Source organism: Mya arenaria, chromosome 11, assembly GCF_026914265.1.
Source record: "Mya arenaria isolate MELC-2E11 chromosome 11, ASM2691426v1".
Taxonomy (NCBI): domain Eukaryota; kingdom Metazoa; phylum Mollusca; class Bivalvia; order Myida; family Myidae; genus Mya; species Mya arenaria.
Window position 1 is genome coordinate 2583172 of NC_069132.1, and position 9777 is coordinate 2592948.

The following is a 9777-nucleotide window of genomic DNA, read 5'->3' on the forward strand; positions in this document are numbered from 1 at the left end:
ATAACACCATTGGGGAGAAAGTTATGTGGACCAGATAACACCATTGCGGAGAAAGTTATGTGGACCAGATATGTGGACCAGATAACACCATTGCGGAGGAAGTTATGTGGACCAGATAACACCATTGCGGAGGAAGTTATGTGGACCAGATAACACCATTGCGGAGGAAGTTATGTGGACCAGATAACACCATTGCGGAGAAAGTTATGTGGACCAGATAACACCATTGCGGAGAAAGTTATGTGGACCAGATAACACCATTGCGGAGAAAGTTATGTGGACCAGATAACACCATTGACGAGGAAGTTATGTGGACCAGATAACACCATTGCGGAGAAAGTTATGAGGACCAGATAACACCATTGCGGAGAAAGTTATGTGGACCAGATAACACCATTGCGGAGAAAGTTATGTGGCCCAGATAACACCATTGCGGAGGAAATTATGTGGCCCAGATAACACCATTGCGGAGGAAATTATGTGGACCAGATAACACCATTGCGGAGGAAGTAAGGTGGACCAGATAACACCATTGCGGAGGAAGTAAGGTGGACCAGATAACACCATTGCGGAGAAGTAAGATGGACAAGATAACACTATTTGGGAGGAAGTCAGGTGGACCAGATAACACCGTTGAAAACGAAAGTAGGCGGACCAGATCACACCGTTGTAGACGAAAGTAGGTTGACCAGAAAACACCATTGTGGGTAAAGTAAGTTGGACCAGATCACACCATTGTGGACGAAGGTAGGTGGACCAGATAATTCCATTGTGAACGAAAATAGGTGGACCACTTCTTACAACTTCCTTTTGATTATGTTGGCCCATGTTTGGCTACAATGCTTATAAGATTATAATTTAGTGTATGAATGAATTGAGCACATTTCGCGGTATTGCCGATGTCCATACTATATCTTTTGGAGAACAAGTTTAAGTTTATTTACCCTCGATTTTTGTTAGATCTAAGCAGTTTGAGTGGAAACAGTTAGTAGAAAGCTTTTTCTCCCACCTCAGATAAGTAGAGCCAATCATTTAACCATGCTAGATATTCTTATCTTGCCCACGGGCGAAGATAAAATGCCCGTATGGAACTCCTTTTTTAATGGTCACCACATGATTGTAACTACCTCCCGTGTTGAAGACTGTCGTCAGTAGCATCAAGGAAATCTTGTCTTATGGTAAAATTTAGAACGCTAATTAATTATTTCTCGCTTCAAATGTCACCATAAAACAGTTTTCACACATAATTCGAGAAATAATGCTTCATTCTCCTTAGAACTATTTAAAAAGACCGATTTGACTATTCACATTAACTGGATCACTACGCGCATATCCATGACAACCACGTGCTATCGCATATCCATAGGCAATTAGTTTCACTAAGCACAAAAGAGTTCCAGCAAAAAATACATTTTTACTTAATTTTGTTTAACTGAGTTGGGAGAAAAAGCATCTACCATAGCCGCTCTTGTAAGATAGGTTCATCCCGACCCTCGCGCAGGGTGTTTTGCGGAAACTCGGTAAACCTCGTAAAGCACCATAAACATTTGACTGAATTGTACCAAGCCTAACCATATAAATACTCAAAATGTGCATATTCTATCATTTTTTTCAATTATTCTCTAGATACTGCTTAAAATGTTATGTTGTTTGGAGAGACGGTACAGTAGTTTCTCAGTCAATAAATAAGTCGTAGATTTTCATCCACATTTCCCATATAGACAAGAAGCCATTTGTGTTTCCTATCAAGCATTCCTTACAATGCCTGAATTTTTTTGTCGAAATGCATTGCTGCACCTTCATCTCCCGACGTCTGTGATCCATCATCATGTTTGATATCACACTAACGATATTAATCACGGTGATTTATTTGTCATGCCATCAATACTGTCAATAGTTTTCTATAACTTAAAAAAATGTCTACATTCCTTTGTTCGCATAGAAATGGACGCGGATTCATAAATGTTGCATGTGTTAACCACTTCAAGTATAATTAGGAATATTACAATCAACACTCGAATAGTTTTTGTGATCTGGCAGGAGCAAGTAATGTATCTTCCTGTTATGATACTCAAAAACATTGAGCTTTGAAACATGTTTTACTTTTTAACAACTTGAGTGTCGATTATGGCATGGTCGTTTATCTCAACTGTTTTGTACATGAGGGTTGTCTATGCGATGGTCGTTTATCTAAACTGTTTTTTGCACATGAGGGTTGTCTATGGCATGGTCGTTTATCTCAACTATTTTTTGCACATGAGGGTTGTCTATGGCATGGTCGTTTATCTCAACTGTTTTTTGAACATGAGGGTTGTCTATGGGATGGTCGTTTATCTCAACTATTTTTTGCACATGAGGGTTGTCTATGGGATGTTCGTTTATCTCAACTGTTTTTTTTGCACATGAGGGTTGTCTATAGGATGGTCGTTTATCTCAACTGTTTTTTGCACATGAGGGTTGTTTATGGCATGGTCGTTTATCTCAACTGTTTTTTGCACATGAGGGTTGTCTATGGGATGGTCGTTTATCTCAACTGTTTTTGCACATGAGGGTTGTCTATGGGATGGTCGTTTATCTCAATTGCTTTTTTTGCACATGAGGCACATGAGGGTTGTCTATGAGATGGTCGTTTATCTCAACTGTTTTGTGCACATGAGGGTTGTCTATGGGATGGTCGTTTATCTCAGCTGTTTTTTGCACATGAGGGTTGTCTATGGGATGGTCGTTTATCTCAACTGTTTTTTTTTTTGCACATGAGGGTTGTCTATAGGATGGTCGTTTATCTCAACTGTTTTTTGCACATGAGGGTTGTCTATAGGATGGTCGTTTATCTCAACTGCTTTTTGCACATGAGGGTTGTCTATGGGATGGTCGTTTATCTCAATTGCTTTGTGCACATGAGGGTTGTCTATGGGATGGTCGTTTATCTCAACTGTTTTTTGCACATGAGGGTTGTCTATGGGATGGTCGTTTATCTCAACTGCTTTTTGCACATGAGGGTTGTCTATGGGATGGTCGTTTATCTCAATTGCTTTGTGCACATGAGGGTTGTCTATAGGATGGTCGTTTATCTCAACTGTTTTTTTTGCACATGAGGCACATGAGGGTTGTCTATGAGATGGTCGTTTATCTCAACTGTTTTGTGCACATGAGGGTTGTCTATGGGATGGTCGTTTATCTCAGCTGTTTTTTGCACATGAGGGTTGTCTATGGGATGGTCGTTTATCTCAACTGTTTTTTGCACATGAGGGTTATCTTACGGATGGTCGTTAAACTCAACTGTTTTTGAACATGAGGGTTGTCTATGGGATAGTCGTTTAACTCAACTGTTTTTGAACATGAGGGTTGTCTATGGGATGTTCGTTTAACTTAATTTTTTTACAACATGGATGTCGTTTATATAATGTGCGTTTGACTCTACTAGTGTCGTTTATAACATGTTGTTTAACTCTACTATTTTACATGAGCATCTTTATAGCATGTTGGTTTGATTACTGTTTAACAACATGAGCGTCGTTAATGGGATGGACGATCTACTCTATTGTTCAACAACATGAGCGTCGTTTATGGGATGGACGATCTACTCTATTGTTCAACAACATGAGCGTCGTTTATGGGATGGACGATCTACTCTATTGTTCAACAACATGAGCGTCGTTTATGGGATGGACGATCTACTCTATTGTTCAGCAACATGAGCGTCGGTAATGGGATGGACGATCTACTCTATTGTTCAACAACATGAGCGTCGTTTATGGGATGGACGATCTACTCTATTGTTCAACAACATGAGCGTCGTTAATGGGATGGACGATCTACTCTATTGTTCAACAACATGAGCGTCGTTAATGGGATGGTCGATCTACTCTATTGTTCAACAACATGAGCGTCGTTAATGGGATGGACGATCTACTCTATTGTTCAACAACATGAGCGTCGTTAATGGGATGGACGATCTACTCTATTGTTCAACAACATGAGCGTCGTTAATGGGATGGACGATCTACTCTATTGTTCAACAACATGAGCGTCGTTAATGGGATGGACGATCTACTCTATTGTTCAACAACATGAGCGTCGTTAATGGGATGGACGATCTACTCTATTGTTCAACAACATGAGCGTCGTTAATGGGATGGACGATCTACTCTATTGTTCAACAACATGAGCGTCGTTAATGGGATGGACGATCTACTCTATTGTTCAACAACATGAGCGTCGTTAATGGGATGGACGATGTACTCTTTTGTTCAACAACATGAGCGTCGTTAATGGGATGGACGATGTACTCTTTTGTTCAACAACATGAGCGTCGTTAATGGGATGGACGATCTACTCTATTGTTCAACAACATGAGCGTCGTTAATGGGATGGACGATCTACTCTATTGTTCAACAACATGAGCGTCGTTAATGGGATGGACGATCTACTCTATTGTTCAACAACATGAGCGTCGTTAATGGGATGGACGATCTACTCTATTGTTCAACAACATGAGCGTCGTTTATGGGATGGACGATCTACTCTATTGTTCAACAACATGAGCGTCGTTAATGGGATGGACGATGTACTCTATTGTTCAACAACATGAGCGTCGTTAATGGGATGGTCGATCTACTCTATTGTTCAACAACATGGGCGTCGTTAATGGGATGGACGATCTACTCTATTGTTCAACAACGTGAGCGTCGTTAATGGGATGGACGATCTACTCTATTGTTCAACAACGTGAGCGTCGTTAATGGGATGGACGATCTACTCTATTGTTCAACAACGTGAGCGTCGTTTATGGGATGGACGATCTACTCTATTGTTCAACAACATGAGCGTCGTTAATGGGATGGTCGATCTACTCTATTGTTCAACAACATGAGCGTCGTTAATGGGATGGACGATCTACTCTATTGTTCAACAACATGAGCGTCGTTAATGGGAAATGGACGATCTACTCTATTGTTCAACAACATGAGCGTCGTAAATGGGATGGACGATCTACTCTATTGTTCAACAACATGAGCGTCGTAAATGGGATGGACGATCTACTCTATTGTTCAACAACATGAGCGTCGTTAATGGGATGGACGATCTACTCTATTGTTCAACAACATGAGCGTCGTTAATGGGATGGACGATCTACTCTATTGTTCAACAACATGAGCGTCGTTAATGGGATGGACGATCTACTCTATTGTTCAACAACATGAGCGTCGTTAATGGGATGGACGATCTACTCTATTGTTCAACAACATGAGCGTCGTTAATGGGATGGACGATCTACTCTATTGTTCAACAACATGAGCGTCGTTAATGGGATGGACGATCTACTCTATTGTTCAACAACATGAGCGTCGTTAATGGGATGGACGATCTACTCTATTGTTCAACAACATGAGCGTCGTTAATGGGATGGACGATCTACTCTATTGTTCAACAACATGAGCGTCGTTTATGGGATGGACGATCTACTCTATTGTTCAACAACATGAGCGTCGTTAATGGGATGGTCGATCTACTCTATTGTTCAACAACATGAGCGTCGTTAATGGGATGGACGATCTACTCTATTGTTCAACAACATGAGCGTCGTTAATGGGACGGACGTTTACCTCGTCTGTTTAATACCATAATATTTTAATCAATGACATCTTACTTTTACTTAAAATTCAACTTCGACGAATATATTACAAGTGCAAATTGTGTTTTCATTGAGCATTATTCACTAAATACGGAAACATTTTTATAAGATCTTTTGTTTAATTCTCTTGAAGAGATATACAACTAATAAACATTTTCCTTTTCCCTAACGGCTGCACAAACTTAGTTACATCTTCATTAGACATTGAGTTGTTACAACCTAAATATCGAGTTTTTATTAAAATCAACATTCTAAAATTATTAATTAAACCTAAATAAAAAAGGTTTTAAAATGTGTGTGTTTTTCTTTGAAAAAGTGCATAGTTTTACACAATATAAGTTTGTCAACACCCTGGGGCGTGGCTAGTCCTCTCTTCATGTGGATTCATAATTGTGCTAGGGGGTCTGGGGCATGGGGCTTTATTTAGAACTAGCAAATGGGCAGTTTTAGGATAATAAATCAACAACAAAAAAACCTAGACTCGGCATATATTTTCTTCTAAAATAGCAAAGAAATAAGCCCCGATTATTTTAATAACATTCAGATTGTCTAACAGAAGTCTAATTTTCTGTCTGCTTTGCCATTGAACTGTATAATGAAAAGTCCAATGTCCATATGTCTGTAACAGCATGTATAGTCAAGTACAAATACTGTAACTTTGGCTGAAAAGTTTCTGTACGTTGAACCAAAAATGTAACATTTCATCAATTTATCTATAAAACAAGCGCTTTTTGTATGTTTCGTGACTGACTTTGCCAAATCTTTATTAATAACTAGATATATATATATATATATATATATATATATATATATATATATATATATATATATATATATATGAATATACCGTCTCCGCATTGTGATTTACATGCACACGGAACCCTCTAATCAAACAACCTTTCAGCTGAGCTACGTTCAATATAACCCCTTGCAAGCCATTTGATTGGGCCGGCAACTTCCACTCATGCTTAGTGATGAACATTTCATCTGAAGATCAACTCGGCAAGCGGGCATATATGCTAATTAAGGGCCTTCCACGGTGCAAAAATGGGTGGGGAAGGCCAAAATTAAAACGTTTCAAAAGGCCATGCTCCTTTTGAGGCACGATCTATTTCTGGAGTAAAACATTAAGGTGTAAGTCAGTAAGTAAGTAAGTAAGGAGTTGACCAAATTTTACGCAAGAAGATTTCATCAGATTTTGGATTAAAAATATTCAGTTTTTTTGGAAAAGTCTGGCGGAATAATAACTTTGTTTTTGTGACAAAATGCACTAGACTACATTATCAGCACTGTTTTGTGGGGTTTTGATGATAGCTTTTCGAATAAGAAAGATATTTTCAATAAAACAATGAAAAATAGTGGATTTAATTAATTTCATGGTTACAAAAATGCAAATATATTTCTTAAATAGCCCCAATCACCACTAAGCCTCAACAAATTGTTGATTTGGTAATACTGACAATTTTGACACAAAACATATTAATCTTGTATTCAGACATTTCCGAAAAAAATAAATACTTTTTGATTGGAATCTGATAAAATTTTCTTTCGTAGAATTGACTCAACTCCTAGTTACCGCTACACATGTTGCAACGGCTTGCTAAATATTGAACCTCAAAACTAAATTAAACAAAATAAAAGTTTTTTTTAAACATTTCTAGGTTTGGTCCTCCAAATGACGTTTGCACTTGGGAAGGCCGTTAAAACTAACTATATCAAAACAACTCCAACAACTACAATAAGAAGGTTACTTAACAAAAGCATCATTCTCGCCCACGTTTTGTCTCGTGGGACAACCAATTTGTTAGATACTGTCAGCAGACACATTAGCTGTTATTATCATCACCGGGCAGATTTCAATATGCGACATTTGGCTTGCTATCATCATCTAGATCTACTGAAAATGAGGGGTTTAGCAATATTCACTGATAGTTAAAGACTTGAGGTAATGTTACACTAAAACAAGTTTTCATAGCCTCCAATGCTTAAAATAATATGCTGTTAGGCTATTTCCACGTTGAAATCGCGTTGTGTGACCACCAAAACCATAACTTGCCTTAAAACAATATAGCCTTTTTGCTTTTTTGCACCCTATAATGGTATCTAGAATGATAGTAGTACCTTTTATCCCATAATGAGCCGATTGTTCAGAACTCACTTAACTTAAAGTGACACTCTTATTCAAAATCAATGCATAAACATGTATGACAAACATCAATTTTGACTGATAAACCTTTGGCTACTTACTAAATAATACATTTATGGAAAATATTAATTACTGATAACAACATTGTAACCGTGTATTTAATAGCAGATAGCGCCAAAAATATTAAATGATTGGAGAATGCTAATTACTGTGGTCTACTATAGTCTCGTAAGGTTGAAATACCGTGTTTTATGCTCATTTCTTTCAAATTTAACTAGGTATCCCTCATAAGAACCATTGTTTTGGACATTGATTCATCCTTTTTAGAATATTAAAACAATATTATTAAATGTGGTAAATCTTATTTGGGAGTAAGAGTGCATCTTTAACATCGGTGTTAACATCACGGTTGTTAACTTTCAATGTTCACATAACAAACATAATCTGAGTTTAATGGGTTCTCTTTGGTTTGACTTGATTACCTAGATTTTCTCCCGACATGACCTATATTCGATCTTTTAGCTAGATTTCATCCAGTCAATTGTTTTGAGCAAAATTGCAGTTGGAACTACGAAAATTATACCGTCTATTTTTTCACATATATTCAATGCTTAAAACTTTTGACAGTGACCTAGTTCACTGGGGAGTATTACCTTTGCAATATATCTGATGTTTGCGCTGAAAGTACCCAAATGAAAGACCTGGTCGGACAATGTACCAAAATAATTAAAATATCGACCAACTCACTGCGTAGAGCCACTGCAAACAAACGTTTCGTTGTAGATGGCCTTATCTCTTATAAATGCACCAACATAAGTAGAAACTGGTCCATATCACAGCCTTAAACATGGTTAGTTAATAAGGGGGCAGTATCGGGATGAAGACAATTGGTATAACATACAATTATCATGTCTGACTTTGCCACCCAGAATGAAAAAACTGTTTTGTAATTGATTACATAAATGAAAATCTAAGTAATACGAGAACCATTTGTGATTAAACGGCCTAATGAAGTAAAGGTCAAGCTTTAAAATAATGAAATAGTCTGGGGCCATGATTACGAAGAGCCTCAAGTCTGAGTTCAGACTTAAGTGCAGAAACTGCAAATCTTCACTTCACTATAACTTGCTTTCTAGTTGAGTTTTGATTATGATATTTGCTGAAATCAGAAATTGTACATTGACAATTATTAACACATTTTTTTGTAAAAAGGATGAAATAAATAGAGGATAATTGTTTGTTTGAGTGTAAGATCGTAATATATTTCACCGAGTGAGCACCAGAATTCACTTTTATGGTTGCTATCTTACACTGAAACAATCATTTTTTATTATAGGCTTTATTTGGAATTAAAGATCATTTAATTACACTTTTTTCAGAAAAACGCGCCAGTTTGTATGTGTATGTGCATGTAACGTTATTTCGGAAATGAAAGTAGTTGAAATTGTGTCCCCACCCTGTGTGCGCTAACGTTTGATTTGGAACCGAGAGTGGGCTGAAATTTCAAAACAGTGAAAACTGTTATTTGAAACAGTGAACTATCAATTTTATTTCACTGATAAATCTCTATTTACATCCGGAAAGCATATAATAAAGATTCTTCTTTGTAATTTCATTAAAGTGTTTTTCAGAATGTAAGCCTAAACTCAGACTTGAGACTGTTTGCAATCATGGCCCCTGATCCAAACTTTCTGAGAGTCAAGCTTATATGACTGTTCGAGACAAAAAAGTATTTTCCTGAAAATCTTATTTCTGTCCAGTTCTGTTTAAAAGCACTTTAAAACTACTTATGGTTGATAGTTTTAACAATAAAAGGCTAAGACGGGACACACGCAACAAAATGGGAATGTTCTAAAGAAGGAAATCTCGATGATAGCATTAACATAAAACAAATATATAAGTGGTAATACTAAGTTGCCACTTATATATTCGTTTAATGTCGAAGTTTTTATAGAGATTCCTTCTTTTTTGACATCAGCAAAAAGTCAGATTTAAA